Source organism: Palaemon carinicauda, chromosome 20 (genome assembly GCF_036898095.1).
Source record: "Palaemon carinicauda isolate YSFRI2023 chromosome 20, ASM3689809v2, whole genome shotgun sequence".
Lineage (NCBI taxonomy): Eukaryota > Metazoa > Arthropoda > Malacostraca > Decapoda > Palaemonidae > Palaemon > Palaemon carinicauda.
Genome location: NC_090744.1, coordinates 15,057,706 through 15,080,909, shown reverse-complemented (window position 1 = coordinate 15,080,909; position 23,204 = coordinate 15,057,706).

Here is a 23,204-nt window from a genome sequence, read left to right as displayed (position 1 = left end):
AGCGCGAACTAAATCGCACGGGTTTTTCCAGCATCGCCCGCCCACGCGGGTGCGCGTGGGCGGGCGATGCTGGAAAAACCCGCGTGAGCGGGGGCGGGTGCAAGGGAGTGATGGCGCGCAGATGAATCAATGGCGCGGTCATGCCTTGGAGATCTGAGAGCGCGAGCCGGAATAAGGCCGTGAGAGCGCGTTGGTGAAGGCGTCGGCGTACGGCGATCAGGAACTGGTTCAGGAACTGGCCGAACGCGCGGGCGTGCAGCGACCTGGTGAGACCCGGAAGGGCGCGATATGACAGGGGCGCCTGTGCGCGTGTCTGGGAGAACTCGCCGCGAAGGCGATAGTACTGTAGCAGGGTCGCGAGAGACCTGCGGGCGACGGTCGGGAGGGACCGCCCTATTCACCTGCGAGGTCGCTAACCGCGCTGACGATTGTCGGCGCGCATAGCATGTATCCGGAACAAGACGCTCCGGAGATCGCTGTTTCGGAGGTCGCGTGTTGCGAACAGCATGATGGAGTTCTGGAACGCCCACAGTAGCCTTGAACACAGGCACAGGGCGCATAGCTGGAACTGGGCGCGATAGATGAGTGTCGGCAGCAGACTCGCGCGGTTCCAGAGGGGGCCGTGAGCGCCTGTGCGCTGACTTAGTCATCTCTGGAGCAACGTGCTGAGTCGGCGCGACACGTGATCGCGTTGGAGAACGCGCAGGAGCTGGAACAGGAACTGCGCGTGAACGCGCATCGCGAACCTCCTTTACAGCGCGAACCTCTTTGGGTGAGCGCGATGATTCCAAGGCGACACCTGAATGCGTTGGAGAGTGGGTGAGCGCTGAGGATGGAATCGTGCGCGAACGCGCGTCGCGCTTTTCCCCCGTAGGGTGCGATGAGTCCACAGGAACCTGTGGGCGCCTGTGCGCCGACTCTGAAACCTTTTGGACCGCACGCGAAGTGACAGGAACCGGGGGCGAACGCGCGTCGTGCTTTCCCCCCATAGGGCGCGACGAGTCCGCAGGAACCTGTGGGCGCCTGTGCGCCAACTCTGGAACCTGTTGGACCGAGCGCGGTGGACCAGGAACTGGGGGTGAACGGGCGCCGAGCTTTTCCCCCATAGGGTGCGACGAGTCCGCAGGAACCTGTGGGCGCCTGTGAGCCGACTCAGGAACCTTTGGGACCGTGCGTGATGTAACAGGAACTGGGGGGCACGGCAACGCTGGTAAAGGTGGACGAGTGGGCGCCTTTGAGCGCTTGCGCGCTGCATCAGGAACAGCTGTCGATGGGCGTGGGCGTGCAGGGGAACCCTGGCGCGCAACAGGATCAGAGGTGCGAACGCCTAACGGTGAGCGCCGAAGCGCTTTATCAGCAACATCAGGAACAACAGCAACTGGCGCAGGCAGAGCCTTACGCTTAGAGACGAGAGGCGCAGTTTTGCGCTCAAGTCCCTGAGACCCCGAAGGGCCTGGAGACTGCGCAGTGGCAGACTCAGGGGACGTGTCAAGCGCATCAGCAGCCTTTGATGTAGATGGTTGCGGAGACCCTTGTCCCGAAGGACGACCATCCTCCAAAGGGGATCGCGAACGATCCCCGGAGAGGTCTAGGGTGGTAGCTGGCAGGATAGGAGAGCAGCGAGTCGTCTCCTCCGCAGAGGACTGTGGGGACGACGAGCCGAAGAGGCACCTCTTAACTCCTTTAAAGGGAGAAGGAAGGCCTCTATGGCGAAGGGGAGGGCGAGCCTTCCGCCTTATACGCCCACGAGGGGCCGTTTGATCAGCAAGCTGACCATCATGGGGCCTCTGAAGAGGCGTCTCTACCAGAGAACTCCCCCGAGAGGGAGTCTCAGTGGAAGGAGAGACCGTAGGACTCAGCTCCTCCCTCAAAGTGTGTTTGGAGGGGGAGACAGAGCCTTCAGCTACCTCAGCCACAGGAACAGGTGTTTGGACAGATCCATGGGGTGTTTCCGAAACAACTACGTCAACTACAGACAGAGGATCTATCTCTGCTGTAGTTGACGATTGTTCGGCGGCTGCACCCCGTGTGACCATGTCAAACAGGGCTTCCTTGAAGGGCGAACCCTGTAGCCCCAAGGAAGCCCAAAGCTGAAAAAGATCATTGTTAGACATAAAGACCTCCTCCGACGGGGGAGGGGCAGCCCCCTCGCTATGGTAGGCAGCGGCCTCTCCCTTACCACGGGATCGGTCAACAACATCAACATTACGGTCTACGCTATCACTCGCCGGCCTCTCGGAAGAGGCCGCCCGAGCGGGAGCTTTGGAGGAGGAATGGGCGGCGGAAGAAGAAGACCTAGGATTTTCTCTCTCCTGAAAAACCTCGGAAGGAGAACGATCCCTTTTAGCCTTCTTCTTACGTCACCGGGCATACCTCTCCCACTGGGAGGTAGACCACTCCCTACACTCAATACACAAATTAGCACTATCACACCGTTGGCCCCTACACTGAGGGCATAAGGAGTGCGGATCTGTCTCCACGGCCGACATAAAGGTCCCACAAGGGCGGCCGGGAAGACCAGGGCAAGTGCGCATGATGATAATAGAGGCCAACTTCGCACACAAACACTAAAAGAAAAAGCAAACAAAAATTGTGGCAGTCAAAAGAGAGGAGAGCGCTGACAGGTCTGTCGTCTCTCCGAGCCAAAAGTAAAGTGGACGAATTACCGGTGTGTGTGAGGGTGGAGGGGTGGCAAGCTACCCCCCCCTCCCGCTAACTAGCGGTGGGGTAGGAAACCCTCGTTAAAACTATATGGCTCGTCATCGGCTGCGCCGAAGTAATTACCCCATGTAAATAGCGTGGTTTGTATTCAGTTACGGAACAAATTGCCTTTGCGTTCTTTACTGGACCTACTTTATCTTCAAATACATCTTAAAACTCTGATATGATATTATCCACAGACATTTCCTTTTTGTGTTTATCTTGTCTAACTGTAACCTTCAAAATACTAGGCCAATGTAATTTCAAATACTGTAGCATATCCAAACCTAGCAAAGTGTGTCCTTTACCTTTTACTACTGTTAATGGCATTTTCTCTAATTTCTGTTCTTTGTACTGTACTTCTACGTTCGAATCACCTATTACCTGAATATTCAAACGGATTTTGAAGCCAAGTGAAAAATCTATTTTTGAGTGAGATGGCCATGTCGTCTTGATGGAAGGTTTCTTTAGGTAGCTTTCTAAAGGATATTTGGCTACAGTGATATTCCCAGAGAATTGACCACAGGTCTCCAGAACTATAACTCCTGGCGCAAATATCCTTAAAATTTGTCTTAAGGCCACTGCATAATATCAGGGGATGTATATCTTGATATGACACATGTCAATCTTCACCCCGAATTGCGTTTTTCGCTTCGAGGGGGAAGAGTGGCGAAATTGAAGGGGAGCCATTATCAAGGTTACCCTTCCTCCCATACTATTACAAGGCTCCAAGATGGCACTCATTCCTTGTAGCATTGAGCATGGTGCTACAGATATAGTAGTTTTGGGAGGGATCTTGCCTAAGCCTTTTCTATGGAAAAGGAGGGCGGGTCAATCAGGACGACATGGCCATCTCACCCAAAAATAGATTTTTCTCTTTTCTTCAAAATCCGTTTTTTGAGCTCAAGCTATGTCGTCCTGATGGAAGTTTACCAGAGAATTACTAGAAAGTACTGTATCTGTGGATTTGTTTAAGTGCCTTGACCTTGGGACAATTTTTATATGGTGATACAGACTATTGAGAAATATGACGATACCGTTATACGTCATTACCACTAATCATGGAACAATGTTAGGGCTTCCTGCCCCCTGCAGGGAAGTGTCGTGCTTGACAGTAAAAAAGAGTCCCAAGGTTTGTATATTGTAGGAACAAATATAAGTATCAACCAGAAATATTTCTTTCATTTATTCCAATAATATAAGGTTTACTTAGGAAATTAAGTAAAGAACTCTGGCTACATTTATTGTGCTATTTCCAGGACGCAATCACACTTTTTTAGTAATTTATTTAAGCTAAATGAGTAAATTGGATACCAAGTGTAAATGTAGATTACAATTATACATACAACAATTACAGATAAAGTTTTTCTACCTGAAAGGGAAGAAAAGGTTAATGCCACTATAAAAATTTAAAATTTGAAAAATTTATCAATATAATTTCAGTAAATGTTGGATACTATCAATACTGTGTACAATGTACACACGGAACAAGTGTTATCTGTATAATTCTTCACCTGAAAATTGGAACAGTCCCAGTGTCACCATGGTGACACTCATATAAAAGATATTGCACTGGAGGTGTCAACACCTTTTCACCCAAATTGATAGTCCCCATCAATTCACTGTTCATCACAGCACTAGATGACAGGTTTTACTACACTACCTGCTGCCACCACGTAATGCTTCAGTTCGTGCACTTGCTTCGCATAATGCTTGTAAAACACTCTGGATGACTTCCATCCAGCATATGATCGAAGACGCTCGAAGTCCGTATACTGAAAAAAAGTTCAGTGAGGAAGCAATTTTTCTTGGATCATGACTTGCGGGTGTACTGTCATGATCTGCTCTGCGAATGAAGTAGGTGAGATTTGCCCTCATTTGTTTTAGTGATAAGTTCGATCCCGAGGTTTATCCTTTGAAGAGCTGTCCTCCCCTGAAGTCTGAAGTTCTTCGAAGACAGACCTTTAGACATTCTATTGGACACAGAGAGACATCTTTCTTTAGAAGGTAGATTCTCCAGGGACCCAATGTCTTAGGGGGTAGCTCATTCTTGGCGAGAAAAGATTAAGTTCTTCCGCTTCTGTGAACTGAATATGGCCCTCATCTCTTGATAGGGCCAATATTTCACTAACTCTAGCCCCTGAGGCTATAGCGATCAGGAAAATAACTTTTTGGGTAAGATCCTTAAGAGAACAATTTTCATTGTTCAAGGTTGAGGAATATGTGTAGGAACCTGTCCAAGGACCGTGAAATGGGCTTCTGAGGTGCTACAGGTCTAAGTCTAGTGCATGCTTTCAGGATCTTGTTAAAGATTTCGTTCTTTAGGTCCACTTGGAAGGCGTATAGAAGAGGTCTAGTCAAGGCTGACTTACACGAAGTTATCGTGTTGGCAGCTAGGCCTTGTTTATGAAGGTGGATGAAGAAGGACAGGCAGAAGTCTATTGAAACTTTTTTCAGCTTTTTTTGCTTTGACAAAAGCAACCCACTTTTTCTAAGACGATTCGTATTGTCTTCTAGTTGACCTTGACTTGTATTCTTCTAGGAAGTCTATACTGCCTTTTGAGATCTCAAATCTTTTCTTAACCTGTAATGTGAGAAAATCCAGGGGATGAAGGTTTTGGGTTTTCTATGATGAAGCGAAGACATTCGACTTCTGAACCAATTGAGATAGAGCTGGGTTCGGTAGAGGGACGAGCCTACGCTTCAGTTCCAATGCCAGAGGGAACCAGTTGCTCTTGGGCCACTTGGGGGCTACTAGACCTGCTGTTCCCTTGAAGGATCTCAGCTTGTTGAGGACCTTCAGTAGGAGATTGGTTGGAGGGAACAGGTAAATCCTGGTCCATTCATTCCAGTCAAGGGACATGCATCCGTCGCCTCCGCCAGAGGGTCCTCGTATGGGGCTACATATCGAGGTAGTTTCTTGGTGTCGCTCGTCGCGAAGAGGTCGATCTGCAGTCCCGGGTTCTTCTTCCAAGATGAAGGAGGATGAGTCTGCGTCTAGGGACCATTCTGAGTCTATCAGCTTTAGCCTGGATAGAGCGTCCGCCGTCACATTGCGGAACCCTTGTAGGTGAACTGCTGATAAGTGCCATCTCTTCTTTTTTGATAAACGAAAGATGGCTAATATTGCATGGTTGATGTGGGGCGATCTTCAGCCTTGTCAGTTCAGACATCTCACTTCGCTGTCCAAGACCATCCTGATGTGGGAAGATCTGTGAGGGGGAAAGTTTTTTCAATGACAAGAGGACTACCATGGCCTCCAGAATATTGATGTGAAAGGTCATGAACAGAGCGTTTGATGCGTATCTTCTCCAGACTCTTGAAGCATCTTTCAGCTGTGCTCTTAGCACTGGGTCTGTTACTGCTGCGAACTGGAGAGAGCCCAGTACTCTTTCTTGTTGGCGTCTTGAGATCCTATCGGATTTCAGTAGTCTCTTGACAGACCCCACGCTCTCTCTCCTCTTCCCTGGGGGAATGAAGATGGGGTGTGACTTCAAGTTCCAATGGATTCCCAGCCATTGAAACTCCTGATCTGGAGAGAGTCGAGACTTCTTGAAGTTGATCATGAATCCCAGATGTTTCAGGAACTGGATCACCTTCCTGGATGCTTGCAGACAAGCTGTCCTGGATGCTGACCACAACAGTCAGTTGTCCAGGTACGCTGCTACCTGGACGCCTTTTAGGCGTAGTTGTTGAACGACTGCGTCGGCAAGTTTCGTGAAGATCCTCGGGGCTATGTTTAGTCTGAAGGGCATGGCTCTGGAGACATACTTTTTCTTCTTTAGCTTGAATCCTAGGTAGGAGGAGAGGGGGCGGCTGACTAGGAGATGCCAGTAAGCATCTGCCAGCTCTATTGAGACTGTGCATGCCCTTTTTGGATACAGGGTCCTTATGTGCTGAAGGGTTAACATCCTGAACTTGTTGTTCTCGATGAACTTGTTGAGTGGCGACAAGTCCAGAATGACTCTTGGGAACTTCTTGGGAACACAAAACAGCCTTACCTGGAATTTAATGGACTTTGCTCTCCTTATAACATGTTTGCTCAAGAGTTCTAAGGTATATTCTTCCAATGAGGGAGTGGAGTGTTGGAAAAATTGAGGAAATGATGGAGGAAACTTGTTTCATCTCCATCCTAGTCCATTCCTGATTAGGCAGTAGGCCCAAGGATCGAAGGTCCAACGATCCTGGAAGTGTTGGAGCCTCCCTCTTACCTGAAGCATCTCATTGCTTCATTGTCCGGAGGGTTTACCTCCCTGACCGCGTCCTCCCCTACCTTGTGAGGGGTGTCTTGAGGAGCCCCGTCGGGAGCCCCTACCTTTCAGATGAAAGGTAGTGGTTCGCCTCTCAAACCCAGGGTTGAATGGTGGTGACTGGGCAACCAGCTGCTGAGGCACCACTTGGAATGTGGTCTGTGGTTGAGCAACCACTTGGGGCACCCGAGAGGGTAGTCTAGGCTTCTTGGTCTTCCTTTTAGGTTGGGGACCCGCATCCAGAGAAGACTAACGCTTAGATGAAATGCCTCACTTGTAGGGAAGGTTCTTATTCTCCGTGGCAGCTTTCTGAACTATCTCCTTGACCACTTCGTTTGGGAAGAGGTCTTTACCCCAGATGTTAGAAGATATCAGCTTTCTGGGTTCGTGTTTTACTGTCGCTGCAGCAAACACGAACTCTCTACAGGCTCTCCTAGCCTTCATAAAGGCGTCCAGGTCCTTCACTAGAGTGGCCATGTGCATTTTGGCCAGGACCATGAGCATGTCTGGGGTGCTTTTTAGGCCTGCACACATATCTATGCAGTTCTGTAGGGATAGGGATGCCGCAAGTCTCTCCTTCGTCTCTTGCGTCTTGCGCAAGAGAAAGTCTGACGGTTTCGAGAGATTTTCGCTGAACTGTTGTCCCGCAATATCTGCATCCAACTTCCCTAATGAGAAGGTTAGGTGGACTTCCTTCCATTCCTTATCTTACATAGGCAGGGCTAACGACAGAGGCCTACACTCCTCTAGTGTGGGGCATGTTTTGCCCGCCTCCACTGCCTGGGCAACAGCTTTGAAAGCCTTCGACGTAAAGGGGAAGGCTGTTGAGGCAAGAGCAAGAAAGGTAAAGTGTTTCTTGCTCAAGGCGGACACTTTCGAGTTTGTGCAACCCGCCTTCTACAGGCTGCTCGACAAGAAAGCCTGTGTCTTGTCGTGGTCGAAAACCATGACCTCCTTCAGTTCCGTCTCCTCTTTTGACGCTGGCTTCTGCTTCAATTGAATGAAGCAAGCTGGGTAAGCATTAAAGCTTGGCCAGAACTGGATGTCATCTAATGGGACAGCTCCCATCTTCTCAGATATGTAGAGCTTGCCGTTAGTAATCGGCATAAACTCTGCGTACCTCCAGGGATTCGTCTCGGAGCAGGGTGGGAGGTCTTGGACTCTGTGTCGCTTGCATGAACCTCAGAAGGCAGTGATTCGAGATTCACGGAGCTCTTTCTTGGGCCTCGCTTCCCTTGCTTCACCCTGCTTGCGAATATTCTTCATTAAAGCCGTGATATGAGCCAAAACTGCCTGGCTCATGTTGTCCAATGAAGGGGTAGAAGCAGAAGATATAGAGGGTGTCGGCTCCAGTGCCGACACAGACGGAAGGGACTTCGACTTGATTTCTTCTTTTTCTTCAGGTGGTAGAGTAGACTCTTCCTTGGGATCATCCTTAAGGAGATTCTTTTCAGTGTCCGTGGACACTTCAGACATCCTTTCCTCTTGGTGGATGTCCGTGCCTTGCAACGCCTCACTGACATCCGTCTCGATGGCAATCTGGACGCAGGGAGGTCTGGGTCGTGTTTGAGGCCCGACAGCTTCACTACCCGCCTTCGGAAACAACAAGTTACGCATCCTGTTGTTAGGTAAGTACGGTCCCGGAGAGTTTCTCTGGAACCCTCGTACCCATTTGCCGTTGACTTGGGGTCGTCAAAACCTCCGGTCACCAAGGCCAGGCTAATGTTGCAGTCTTGGGGGTCCCACTACTGCAGGGTTTCGGTAGTAATGGGGCAGGCGGCATGAGACCTGCATACTTTGTGACCACAGAAGTTCCTACTCCTGTGGTTATAGAAGGTCACCTCGCACTTCCTTTGGGGTTCCTCCTGTAAAAAAAGGAAAATTAATGGAGAATGCGGTTGTTTGTCATACATGATAAACAGGTTATGCAAAATATTAATATTTGAACCATTATAGCTTAGGATAGTAAGCTAGAAAGGAAATAGGAAAGACACATACTTGTGCCTCCTGTTCAGAAAATTGCTGTGTCCTTCCCCCAATATTAATGTTTTTAGAGTTTCCTTATCAAGACAAACTCATAAGAGAAGGGTGGTTACTAACCTCTGGGGATAGAATTAGTGTATACTAACCCTGACCCTTTTTAAATGATCTAATATTGTGGGGTAAGTTATCAACTGATTACCTATCAGCGTATTGAAGGAATTCTTCCTTTTAACATAGAATTGGTCTTAACAATAGACTGTGAAAGGATACACAGGATATGTTGGAAAATGAATATTGTATAATATATACTATAGTTTTCTGTCTGCAGTATATACTATACTGCAAATATGCTGGCTACTGTATAAACATATACTGTAGTTCAGCCGGCATGTTGCCGTCTAGGCTAGCACCTGGCGGCACCGGTCCGGCCGGCATGTTGCCGGCTGGGTGGTACATGGCGGCACCGGTCCAGTCGGCTGGGTTAGTACCTGGTGACACCGGTCCAGCCGGCATGCTGCCAGCTGAGTTAGTACTTGGTGGCACTAGCCGACAGGGAGAGAGAAAGCATGGAGTGAAGGGCTGCCTTATTAAAATATATGTATACAATAAATAAGGGTGTAGGTATCTAACCTTACTGCCAGAAAATTGACCTTTATATCTCCAGAGTTCTAACTCCTGGTGCGAATATCCTTAAAATTTCTCTTAAGGATATCGCATAATATCAGGGGACATATATCTTGATACGACACATGGCTATCTTCACCCCGAATAGCGTTTTCATTTCGAGTGGGAAGAGTGGCGAAACAGAAGGGGAGCTGTTATCAAGGGTACCCTTCCTCCCGTACTATTACGAGGATCCAAGATGGCGCTCATTCCTTGTAGCATTGAGCATGGTGCTACAGATATAGTAGTTTTGGGAGGGATCTTCCCTTAGCCCTTTTTTATGGAAAAGGAGGGCGGGTCCATCAGGACGACATGACTATCTCACCCAAAAATAGATTTTTCGCTTCGCTTCAAAATCCGTTTATTGGGCTCAAGCCATGTTGTCCTGTTGGAAGTTTACCTGAGAATTACTAGAAAGTACTGTATCTGTGGATTTGTATTAGTGCCTTAACCTTGGGACAATTTTTATATGGTCATACAGACCATTAAGAAATATGATGATACAGTTATACGTCATTACCTCTAATCATGGAACAATGTTAAGGCTTCCTGCCCCCTGCAGGGAAGTGTTGTGCTAGACAGTAAAAAGAGTCTCAAGGTTTGTATATTGTAGGAACAAATATAAGTATCAATCAGAAATATTTGTTTCATTTATTCCAGTAATATAAGGTTTACTTAGGAAATTAAGTAAAGAACTCTGGCTATCTTTATTGAGCTATTTACAGGGTGAAATAAGACGCAATTAAACTTTAAGTCCTTTATTTAGGCTAAATTAGTAAATAATAAGTGTAAATAAATAGAATTATACATGCAACAGCTAAAGATCTAGTTTTTCTGCTTGATTGGGAAGAAAAGGTTAATGCCACAATAAAAATCTAAAAATTTGGAAAATTCATCAATATAATTTCAGTAAATGTTGGATTCTATCAACACTGTGTACAATGAACACACGGCACAAGTGTTATCTGTATAATTCTTCACCTGAAAATTTGAACAGTCTTAGTGACACTCATACAAAAGATATTGCACTGGAGGTGTCAACACCTTTTCACCCGAATTGAGAGTCCCAATCAATTCACTGTTCATCGGAGCACTAGACGACCGGTTTTACTACACTACCTGCCGCCACCACGTAATGCATCAATTCGTGCACTTGCTTCGCATAATGTTTGTAGAACACTCTGGATGACTTCCATCCAGTATATAAACGAAGACGCTCGAAGTCCATATACTGAAAAAAGTTCAGTGGGTAGTGGGTAGCTCATTCTTGACGAGAATGGTAGGATCAGGAAAGAGATTCAGTTCTCCCACTTCTGTGAACTAAATATGGCCCTTATCTCTTGATAGGGCTACTATTTCACTAGCTCTAGCCCCTGAGGCTATAGCGAACCGGAAAATAACTTTTTGGGTAAGATCCTTGAGAAAACAATTTTCATTTTTCAAGGTTGAGGCATAGTGTAAGACCTTGTCCAAGGACCATGAAATGGGCTTCAGAGTGCTGCAGGTCTAAGTCTAGCGCATGCTTTCAGAATCTTGTTAAAGATTTCGTCCGTCAGGTCCACTTGGAAGGCGTATAAAAGAGGTCTAGTCAACGCTGACTTACACGTCGTTATCGTGTTGGTAGTTAGGCCTTGTTCATGAAGGTGGATGAAGGACAGGCAGAAGTTTATTGAGACTTCCTTAGGGTATTTTGCTTTGACAAAAGCAACCCACGTTTTCCAAGATGGTTCGCATTGTCTTTTAGTTGACTTTGACTTGTATTATTCTAGGAAGTCTATACTGCTTTTTGAGATCCCAAATTTTTTCTTAACTGCTAAGTGAGAAAATCATGAGATGAAGATTTTGGGTTCGCTGTGATGAAGCGAAGACAGTCGACTTCTGAACCAGTTGAGATAGAGCAGGGTTCAGTAGAGGGACCAGCCTCAGCTTCAGTTCCATTACCAGAGGGAAGCAGTTGCTCTTGGGCGACTTTGGGGCTACTAGAGCTGCTGTTCCCTTGAAGGATCTCTGCTTGTTGAGGACCTTCAGTAGAAGATTGGTCGAGGGGAACAGGTAAATCATGGTCCATTCGTTCCCGTCAAGGGACATGGTGTCCGTCGCCTCCACCAGAGGGTCCTCGTATGGGGCTGTATACCGAGGTAGTTTCTTGTTGTCGCTCGTCGCGAAGAGGTCGATCTGCAGTTCCGGGCCTTGTTCCAAGATGAAGGAGAATGAGTCTGCATCTAGGGACCATTCTGAGTCTATCGGCTTTAGCCTGCATAGTGCTTCCGCCGTCACATTGCGGAACCCTTGTAGGTGGACTGCTGATAAGTGTCATCTCTTATGTTTTGATAAACGAAAGATGGCTTACAGTACATGGTTGATGTGGGGCGATCTCGAGCCTTGTCAATTCAGACATCTCACTCTCACGTTGCTGTCCAAGATTAGCCTGTGTGGGCTGATGTGCGAAGGGAGAGTTTTTTCAATGACAATAGGACTGCCCTGGCCTCCAGAATATTGTTTTGCAAGGTCTTGAACAGGGATGACCAAGTCCCTTAGGCTTTCTTTTGGTAGGAGTGACCACCGTATCCTTCCGTCAAGGCATCCGTGTGGATGGTTACTGAGAGTGGAGATGGCTGCAAGGGCATGGTCCTCGTTAGGCTCTTGACCTTCGACCACGGCTTGAGAAGTGATCACAGTAAGGTCAGTATCGGCCTTTCTAGATATCTTTGAGCGCTTGATGCGTATCTTCTCCAGACTCCTGACGCATCTTTCAGCTGTGCTCTTAGCACTGGGTCTGTTACTGCTGCAAACTGGAGAGAGCCCAGTACTCTTTCCTGTTGGCGTCTTGAGATCCTGTCAGATTTCAATATTCTCTTGACAGATCCCGCAATCTTTCTCCTCTTTCCTGGGGGAATGGAGAGGCGGTGTGACTTCAAGTTCCAATGGAATCCCAGCCATTGAAACTCCTGAGCTGGAGAGAGTTGAGACTTCTTGAAGTATATCTTTAATCCCAAATGTTCCAGAAACTGGATCACCTTTTTGGATGCTTGCAGACAAGCCATCGTGGATGCTGCCCACACCAGCCAGTCATCCAGGTACGCTGCTACCTGAACACCTTCTAGCCATAGTTGTTGAACGACTGCATCTGTAAGCTTCGTGAAGATCCTTGGGGCTATGTTTAGTTCAAAGGGCATGGCTCTAAAGACATACTTCTTCTTCTGTAGCTTGAATCCTAGGTAGGAGGAGAGGGGGCGCCTAACTGGGAGATGCCTGTTAGCATCTGCCAGGTCTATTGAGACTGTGGATGCCCCTTTTGGTAACAGGGTCCTTATGTGCTGAAGGGTTAACATCCTGAACTTGCTGTTCTCGATGAACTTGTTGAGTGGCGACAAGTTCAGAATGACTCTGAGTTTGTCTGAGTCCTTCTTGGGAACACAAAACAGCCTTACCTGGAATTTGATGGACTTTGCTCTCCTTATAACCTGTTTGCTCAAGAGTCCTAGAGTATATTCATCCAATGAGGGGGTGGAGTGTTAGAAGAATTGAAGAAATGATGGTGAAAGCTTGCTCCAGCTCCATCCTTGTCCATTCTTGATTAGGCAGTAGGCCCAAGGATCGAAGGTCCAACAATCCTGAAAGTGTTGGAGCCTCCCTCCTACCTGAAGCATTTAATTGCTTTGATTGTCCGGAGGGTTTACCTCCCTGACCGTGTCCTCCTCTACCTTGTGAGGGGTGTCTTGAGGAGCCCCGTCTGGAGCCTCTACCTTTGGGACGAAAGGTGGTGGTTTGCCTCTCAATGGTGTTGATTGAATGGTGGTGATTGGGCAACCAGCTGCTGAGGCACCACTTGGAATGTGGTTTGTGGTTGAGCAACCATTTGGGGCACCACAGTCATGGTGGTTGTGGGATGTTATTGGGAAGGCCGATAGGGTAGTCTGGGCTTCTTGGTCTTCCTCTTAGGTTGGGAACCCGCATCCGGGGAAAACTTGTGTTTTGATGAGATGCCCCACTTCTGAAGAAGGTTCCTATTCTCCATGGTGGCTCTATCAAGTACCTACTTGACCACTTCATTTGGAAAGAGGTCTTTACCCCAGGTATTGGAAGATATCAGCTTCCTAGGTTTATGTTTCACTGTTGCTGCAGCAAAGACAAACTCTCTACAGGCTCTCCTAGCCTTCATAAAGGCGTACAGGTCCCTTACTAAGGTGGCCATGTGGATTTTGGCCATGACCATGAGCATGTCAGGGGTGCTTTTTAGGCCTGCACACATCTCGATGCAGTTCTGTAAGGATGGGGATGCCGCAAGTCTGTCCTTTGTCTCTTGCTCCCTGCGAAGAGAAAGTGTGACAGTTTCGGTAGATTCTCGCTGCACTGTCGTCCTGCGATATCTGCATACAAATTTCCTACTGAGAAGGTTAGGTGGACTTCTTTCCATTCCTTATCCTCCATTGGCAGGGCTTATGACAGAGGCCTACACTCCTCTAGTGCAGGGCATGGTTTGCCTGCCTCCACTGCCTTGGCAACAGCTTTAAAAGCCTTTGACATAAAGGGGAAGGCTATTGAAGCAGGAGCAAGAAAGATAGGATGCTTCTTGCTCAGGGTGGAAGTTTTCGAGTTTGTGTAACCCACTTTCTTCAGGCTGCTCAACAAGAGAGCCTGTGCCTCGTCGTGGTCGAAAACCATGACCTCCTACGGTTCCGTCTCCTCTTTTGACGCTGGCTCCTTCTTCAGTCGAATGAAGCAGTCTTGGTAAGCATTAAAGCTTGGCCAAAACTGGATGTCGTCTAAGGGGAAGGCTCCCATCTTCTCCGAGATGTAGAGTTTACCGTTAGTGATCGGCACAAACTCCGCATACCTCGAGGAATATGTTTCGGAGCAGGGTGGGAGGTCTTAGACTCTGAGTCACTTGTATGTCCCTCAGGAGGGGGTGAGTCGAGATTCACGGAGCTCTTTCTCGAGCCTCGCTTCCCTGGCTTCGCCTTGATTGCGAATGTTGTCTATTAGGGCCGTAAGATGGGCCAAAACTGCCTGACTCATATTGTCCAATGGAGGGGTAGAAGAGGAATTTGTCGAGGGTAATAGCTCCGGTGCCGGCACAGACGGAAGGGACTCCGACTCGACATTATCTTCTACTTTCGGAGGTAGAGTAGAATTCTCCTCGGGATCACCCTTCAATAGATACTTTCCAGTGTCTGTGGACACTCCAGACATCCTTTCCTCCTGGTGGATGTCCATGCCTTGCAACGCCTCACTGACATCCGTCTTGATGGTATTCTGGATGCAGGTAGTTCCGGGTCGTGTTTGGGGTACGACAGCTTCACTAACCGCATTCGCGAACAGTAAGCTACACATCCTGTTGTTAGGCAGGTACGGTCACGGAGAGTTCTTCTGGAACCCTCGTACCCATTTGGGCAGCTTTTCTCGTGCTGCATCCCTCGACTCCGTTGACTTGGTGTCGTTGAAACCTTCGGTCACCTAGGTCCGACAAATGTTGCAGTCTCGGGGGTCCCAGTACCGCAGGGTTTTGGTAGTGATGGTGCAGGGTGCAGGAGACCTGCACGCTTTGTGATCACAGAAGTTCCTACTCCTTTGGTTACAGAAGATCACATCGCACTTCATTTGGGGTTTCTCCTGTAAAAAAAAAAAAGGAAAATTAAATGAGTATGCAGTTGTTTATATCACATGATAAACAGCTCATGCAAAATAATAATATTCTAACCATTATAGCTTAGGATAGAAAGCTAGAAGGGAAATAGGAAAGACACATACTTGAGTCTCCTGTCCAGCCAGTTGCTGTGACCTCCCCCAACAATAAAGTTAAAGAGTTTCCTTATCAAGCCAAACTCAAAAGAGAAGGGTTCTAACCTCTAGGAATAGAATAAGTGTTTACTAACACTGACCCTTCTTAAATTATTTAATATTTTGGGGTAAGTTATTAACTGATTACCTATCAGTGTATTGAAGGAATTATTTTCTTTCAGTATAGGATTGGTCTCAACAATAGACTGTGCAAGGATACACAAGGTATGTTGGAAAATAACTACTATATAAAATACAGTATAGTTTTCTGTCTGCAGTGTATACTATACTGCAAATATACTGGCTACTGTATAATCATCTACTATAGTTCAGCCGGCATATTGCCGGTTAGGCTAGCACTTGGCAGCATGGCATGGCCGACATGTCGCCAGGTGGGTAGTACCTGGCGGCACCGGTCCAGCTGGCATGCTACTGGCTGAGTTAGTATTTGACGGCACCGGTCCAGCTGGCATGCAGCCGGCTGGGTTAGTATCTGGCGGCACTATCTGACATAGAGAGAGATACCATAGAGTGAAGGGCTGCCTTATTAAAATGTATGTTTACAATAAATAAGGGTGTAAGTATATAACTTTACTACCTTCCTCCAGAATGGGGGTTCAAATGAAAGGGGAGAATGCATCATTCAGGCTTCTATCCAGCCACAATATCCGTTGCTGGTCACTGCCGGTTTCAGGGATGGGGTTGTCAATCCAAGGGAGGACTGAAGAACACAACAGTAGAGGGGTCTCCCACAGGTAGTCGTCACAGCCGGCACAACCTTTCCCGGAGCCTTGCGTCCACAAGGGAACGACCGAGTGACTATACTACCGCTTATGTAGGAGCTCGGCCGGCAATATGATCTACCTGACAAGCTAAGAGATTGTAGGACGACGGCCACAGATTTAAGGGTAATGCCTCCTTCCCTGTGAGTGCTGCCATAGGCGACAAACCTATCTTGATCTTGTCATAGAGTAGTTCACATCGGCTTGACTAGGCTAGTGTTATCTGTCTCCCACCCAAGTATCCCGACTTGGGTCCTCGACAAAACCTCAGAGTATTCAGTCTTTCTGCTGGCGGAGGAGCAGTAGGGTGAGTAGTCACTCCCCTGCCGGCTTAGAGCTGCTGAAAGAGGAGGCTAAGCCTCCCTAGGCCGCACTTGAAGTGGTAGTATGATGTCGCCACCTTCTCCACTGCGGTCTAGAAGACTAGTCCTGTTTCGGCAGGCCTTAGGCTGAAGAATAGATATTCATCTGCTGCCTAGGATGGCGTCGATACTGAAACAAAGTTTTCCCTTCGTGTAGAAGTGGCGGCAATCTTGCCGCCTTCTTCTACACTTAATACAGGACCCTTTCCCTGCCCCTCTCTGTCCTTTAGCGATGGCTTAGCTATCGCAATCCTGTGGCCGTCGTTCTACAATCTCACCACTTGCCGGGTAGATTGTGGTGCCGGCCGGGCTCCTACATAAGCAGCTGTATGGTCACTCAGTCTTTCCCTTATGGATGCAAGGCTCCGGGAAAGGATGTGCCGGCTGTGACGGCTGCCGGTGGGAGACCCCTCTGCTGGTGAGTGTTCTTCAGTCCTCTCTTGAACTGCCATCCACATCCCTGAAACAGGCAGCGACCGGCAACGGACCTTGTGGCTGGATGGAAGCTTGAATGATCCATTCTCCCCTTCCATTTGAACCCTCATTCTGAGAAAGGCAGTAAGTTTAAGAACTTACACCCTTATTTATTGTAAGCATTCATGGCAATAAGACAGCCCTTCACTTCATGCTTTCTCTCTCTCTGTCAGCTAGTGCCGCCAGGTACTGCTGGTTGGACTGGTGCCGTCAGGTACTACTTCAGCCAGCGGCATGCTGGCTGGACCGTTGCTGCCAGGTACTAACCAGCCGGCGATATGCCAGCAGGACTGTGCCACCAAGTGCTAGCCTAGCTGGCAATATACCGGCTGAACTACAGTATATGATCATACAGTGGCCAGTATATTTGCAGTATAGTATATACTGCAGACAGAAACCTATAGTATATATTATACAGTAGTTATTTTCCAACATACCTTGTGTATCCTTGCACAGTCTTTTGCTGTGACCAATCCTTTATTGAAAGAAAGTATTTCCTTCAATACACTAATAGTTAATCAGTTAACATCTTAGCCCACAATATTAAAGAATTTATGAAGGGTCAGTGCTAGTATACACTTATTCTATCCCTAGAGGTAAGAGCCCTTCTCTTTGAGTTTGCCTTGATATGGAAACTCTATAACTTTAATTTTGGGGGAGGTCACAGCAATTGGCTGGCCAGGAGACACAAGTGTCTTTCCTATTTCCATTCTAGCTTAACTATACTAAGCTATAATGGTTAAAATATTAATATTAATATTTTGCATAATTTGTTTATCATGTGAGATAAACAACTGCATACTTATTTAATTTTCCTTTCTTTACAGGAGGACCAAATAAAGTGCGATGTGATCTTCTGTAACCACAGAATTAGGAACTTCTGTGGTCACAAGCGTGCAGATCTCATGCCCCCTGCACCATCACTACCAAAACCCTGCGGTACTGGGACCCCCAAGACTGCAACATTTGCCAAACCTTGGTGACCGAAGGTTTCGACGACCCCAAGTAAACGGAGTCGAGGGATGTAGAACGAGAAAAGCTGCGCAAATGGGTACAAGGGTTCCAGAAGAACTCAACGTGACCATACCTGCCTAATGAAAGGATGCTTGGCTTGCTGTTCCCAAAAGCTAGTAGTGAAGCTTTTGTACCCAAAACATGACCGGACCTCCCTGCGTCCGGATTGCCATCGAGACGGATGTCAGTGAGACGTTGCAAGGCATGGACATCCACCAGGAGGAAAGGATGTCTGAGGTGTCCACGGACACTGAAAAGGATCTACTGAAGGATGATCCCAAGAAGAAGATGACATCGAGTCGGAGTCCCTTCCGTCTGTGCCGGCACTGGAGACGTTACCCAAAACATCTTCCTCTTCTGCCCCTTCATCAGGCGACATGAGCCAGGCACTGGCCCATCTGGCGGCCCTAATAGAGAGCATTCGCAAGCAAGGCGAAGCTAGGGAAGCAAAACTGGAAAGAGAGCTCCGTGAAGCTCGACTAACCTCCTCCCGAGGGTCATACAGATGACCCAGAGTCCAAGACCTCCCATCATGCTCCAAAACCAATCCCTGGAGGAATGCGGAATTTATGCCAATCACCAACCGCAAACTCAACATATCGAAGAAGATGGGAGCCATCACCATAAATGACATCCAGTTCTGGCCAAGCTTTAATGTTTAACCAGACTGCTTCATCCGACTGAAGCAGGAGCCAGCGTCGAAAGAGGATACGTAACTCAAAGAGGTCATAGTATTCGACCACGACAAGGCACAAGCTCTCTTGTAGAGCAGCCTGAAGAAGGTGGGTTACACGAACTCGAAAGTGTCCGCTCTGAGCAAGAAGCATCCTACCTTTCTTGCTCCTGCTTCAATAGCCTTTCCCTTTACATTGAAGGCTTTTAAAGCCGTTGATTAGGCAGTGGAGGCAGGCAAACCATATCCTACACTGGAGGAGTGTAGACCTCTGTCGTTAACCCTGCCCATGGAGGATATGGAATGAAAAGAAGTCCACCTAACCTTCTCGGTAGGGAATTTGGATGCAGATATCGCGGGACGACAGTTCAGCGAGAATCTCCTGAAACTGTCAGACTTTCTCTTGCGTAGGGTGAAAGAGACAAAGGAGAGACTGGCGTCATCCCTATCGCTACAGAACTGCATGGAGATGTGTGCAGGCCAAAAGAGCACCCCAGACATGAGCATGGTCAGGGCCAAAATGCACATGGCAACCTTAGTAAAGGACCTGAACGCCTTTATAAAGACTAGGAGAGCCTCTAGAGAGTTCGTGTTTGCTGCAGTGAAACACAAACCCAGGAAGCTGATAGCTTCCAATATCTGGGGTAAAGACCTCTTCCCAAATGAAGTAGTCAATGAGGTAGTTGATAGAGCCACCACGGAGAATAGGAACCTTCTCCAGAAGTGGGCATTTTATCTAAGCGTACGTCTTCCTCGGTTGCGGGTACCCAACCTAAGAGGAAGACCAAGAAACCCAGACTACCCCCTCGGCCTGCCCAACAACATCCCACAGTCACCATGACCGCGGTGCCCCAAGTGGTTGCCCAAGCACAAACCACATTCCAGGTGGTGCCTCAACAGCTGGTTGCCCAGTCACCAGCATTCAACCCCGGGTTCGAGAGGCAAACCACTACCTTTCGTCCAGAAGTTAGAGGCTCCAGACGGGGCTCCTTAAGACACCCCTCACGAGGTAAAGGAGGACACGGTCAGGGAGGTAAACCCTCTGGACAATCGAAGCAATGAGATGCTTCAGGTAGGAGGGAGGCTCCAACACTTCCAGGATCGTTGGACCTTCGATCCTTGGGCCCACAGCCTAATCAAGAATGGACTTGGATGGAGCTGGAGCAAGCCTCCACCATCATTTCCTCAATTCTTCCAACACTCCAAACCCCTCATTGAAAGAATATACCCTAGAAGTATTGAGCAAATGGGTAATCAGGAGGGCGAAGTCCATCAAATTCCAGGGAAGGCTGTTTTGTGTTCCCAAGAAGGACTCAGACAAACTCAGAGTCATTCTGGACTTGTCGCCACTCAACAAGTTCATCGAGAACAGCAAGTTCAGGATGTTAACCCTTCAGCACATAAGGACCCTGTTACCAAAAGGGGCGTACACAGTCTCAATAGACCTGGCAGATGCTTACAGGCATATCCTAGTCAACCGTCCCCTCTCCTCCTACCTAGGATTCAAGCTACAGAAGAAAAAGTATGCCTTCAGAGCCATGCCCTTTGAACTAAACATAGCCCCAAGGATCTTCACGAAACTTACAGACGCAGTCGTTCAACAACTATGCCTAGAAGGTGTTCAGGTAGCAGCGTACCTGGACGACTGGCTGGTGTGGGCAGCATCCAGGACGGCTTGTCTGCAAGCATCCAAGAAAGTGATCCAGTTCCTGGAACATCTGGGATTCAAGATCAACTTCAAGAAGTCTCGACTCTCTTTAGCTCTGGAGTTTCAATGGCTGGGATTCCATTGGAACTTGAAGTCACACCGCCTCTCCATTCCCCCAGGGAAGAGGAGAAATTGCGGGGTCTGTCAAGAGACTACTGAAATTTGACAGGATCTCAAGACGCCAACAGGAAAGAGTACTGGGCTCTCTCCAGTTCGCAGCAGTGACAGACCCACTGCTAAGAACACAGCTGAAAGATGCGTCATGAGTCTGGAGAAGATACGTATCAAACGCTCGAAGAGATCTAAAAAGACCGATATCAACCTTTCTACCATCACATATCAAGCTATGGTCGAAGGCCAAGAACCTAAAGAGGACTCCACCCTTACAACCACCTTTACCATCAGTAACCATCCACAGGATGCCTCGGCGGAAGGATTGGGAGGTCACTCCCATCAAAGGAAAGTCCAAGGGACTTGGTCTTCTCTGTTTAAAACCTTTCAAATCAACATTTTGAAGACCATGGGACTCCTCTTGACATCGAAAAAACTCCCCCCTCAGGATGATCTTCTATAGCAAAGTGATAATGAGATGTCTGAACCGGTAAGGCTCGAGATTGCCCCATATCAACCATGTGATACTGGCCATCTTCCGTCTGGCGGAAAAAAAGAGATAGCACTTATCAGCAGTTGACCTTCAAGGGTCCCGCAATGTAACGGCGAACGCTCTATCCAGGCTCGAGCCGATAGAGTTAGAATGGTCCCTAGACGCAGACTCATTCTCCTTCATCTTACAACAAGTCCCGGAACGGCAGATTGACCTCTTCGCGATGAGCGATAACAAGAAACTACCTTGATATGTAGCCCCATAAGAGTACCCTCTAGCGTAGGCGACGGACGCCATGTCCCTTGATTGGAACAAATGCACCCAGATTTACTTGTTCCCTCCGACCAATCTCCTGCTGAAGGTCTTCAAGAGGCTGAGATCCTTCCGAGGAATGGCAGCTTTAGTGGCTCACAAATGGCCCAAGAGCAACTGATTCCCTCTGATAATGGAACTGAAGCTGAAGCTGGTCCCTCTACCGAACCCAGCACTATCTCAATGGGTTCAGAATACTGTCTTCGCTTCATCACAGAGAACCCAAAACCTTCATCTCATGATTTTCTTGTCTTAGCGGTTAAGAAAAGATTTGGGATCTCAAAAGGCAGTATAGACTTCTTAGAAGAATACAAGTCCAAGTCAACTAGAAGAATATATGAATCGTCTTGGAAAAAGTGGGTTTCTTTCGTTAAAGCAAAAGGACCGAAAGAAATCTCAATAGACTTTTGTCTGTCCTCCTTTATCCACCTTCATGAACAAGGTCTGGCAGCCAACACGATAACTATGTGTAAGTCGGTCCTGACTAGACCTCTTCTATACCCATTCCAAGTGGACCTGACAAACGAAACCTTTAACAAGATCCCGAAGGCATGTGCTAGACTTAGGCCTGCAGCTCCTCCGAAGCCCATTTCATGGTCCTTGGACAAGGTCCTATATCATGCTTCAACCGTGAACAATGACGATTGTTCTCTTAAGTATCTAACTCAATAAGTTATTTTCCTGTTTGCTATAGCCTCAGGGGCTAGAGTTAGTGAAATAGTGGCCCTATCCAGAAGCGAGGGCCATATTCAGTTCACAGAAGATGGAGAACTGAATCTTTTTCCTGAACCAACCTTTCTCTCCAAAAACTGTGTCCAGTAGAACGTCTAAAGGTCTATCTTCGAAAAACTTCAGACTTCAGGGGAGGACAGCTCTTTAAAGGAAAAACTTCAGGATCAAAATTATCCCTAAAACAACTGAGGGCGAAGCTCACCTACTTCATTCGCAGAGCGGATCCTGACAGTACACCAGCAGGTCATGATCCAAGGAAAATTGCTTCATCACTGAACTTTTTTTCAGTATATGGACTTTGAGCGTCTTCGCTCATATACTGGATGGAAGTCATCCAGAGTGTTCTACAAACATTATGCGAAGCAAGTGCATGAACTGAAGCATTATGTGGTGGCGGCAGGCAGTGTATTAAAACCTGTTGTCTAGTACTGCGATGAGCAGTAGGGTGAAAAGGTTTTGACAACTTCCAGTGCAATACCTTTTAAGTGAATGTCACCATGGTTACACTAAAGACTGTTCAAAATCTCTGGTGTAGAATTGTACAGAAAACACTTGTGCCGTGTGTACTTATACACAGTGTTGATAATATACAACGTTTTCAGAAAATTATATTGGAAAATTTTATCAAATTTTCAAATTTCATAGTAGCACTAATCATTTCTTCCCTTTCAGGTAGAAATTTTTTCTGTTTAAAGCTGTATGTATAATTCCTGTAATATATGTTACACTTGTTATTCTAATTTTACTCATTTATTGTAAATAAATGTCTATTAAAGTGTAATTGCGTCTTATTTTGCCCCACAATTAGCACAATGCAAAGAGGCAGAGTTTTCTTGCTTATTTACCTAAGTAAACATCATAATATTGTATACATACAAACATTGAATATAGTTTATACTTATTGTTCCGACAGCATATACAAACTATGAGAGTTTTGTATATCTAGTTGATACTTATGTTTCTTCCTACAATATATGCAAACCTTGAGACCCCTTTTCTATAGTCTAGTATGACTCTTCCCTGCAAGAGGCAGGAAGCACTAACATTGTCCATGATTAGTGGTAATGACGTATAACGGTAACGTCATATGTCTCAATGGTCCGGATGACCATAGAAAAATTGTCCCAAGGTTAAGGCACTTATGAAAATCCACAGATACAGTATGC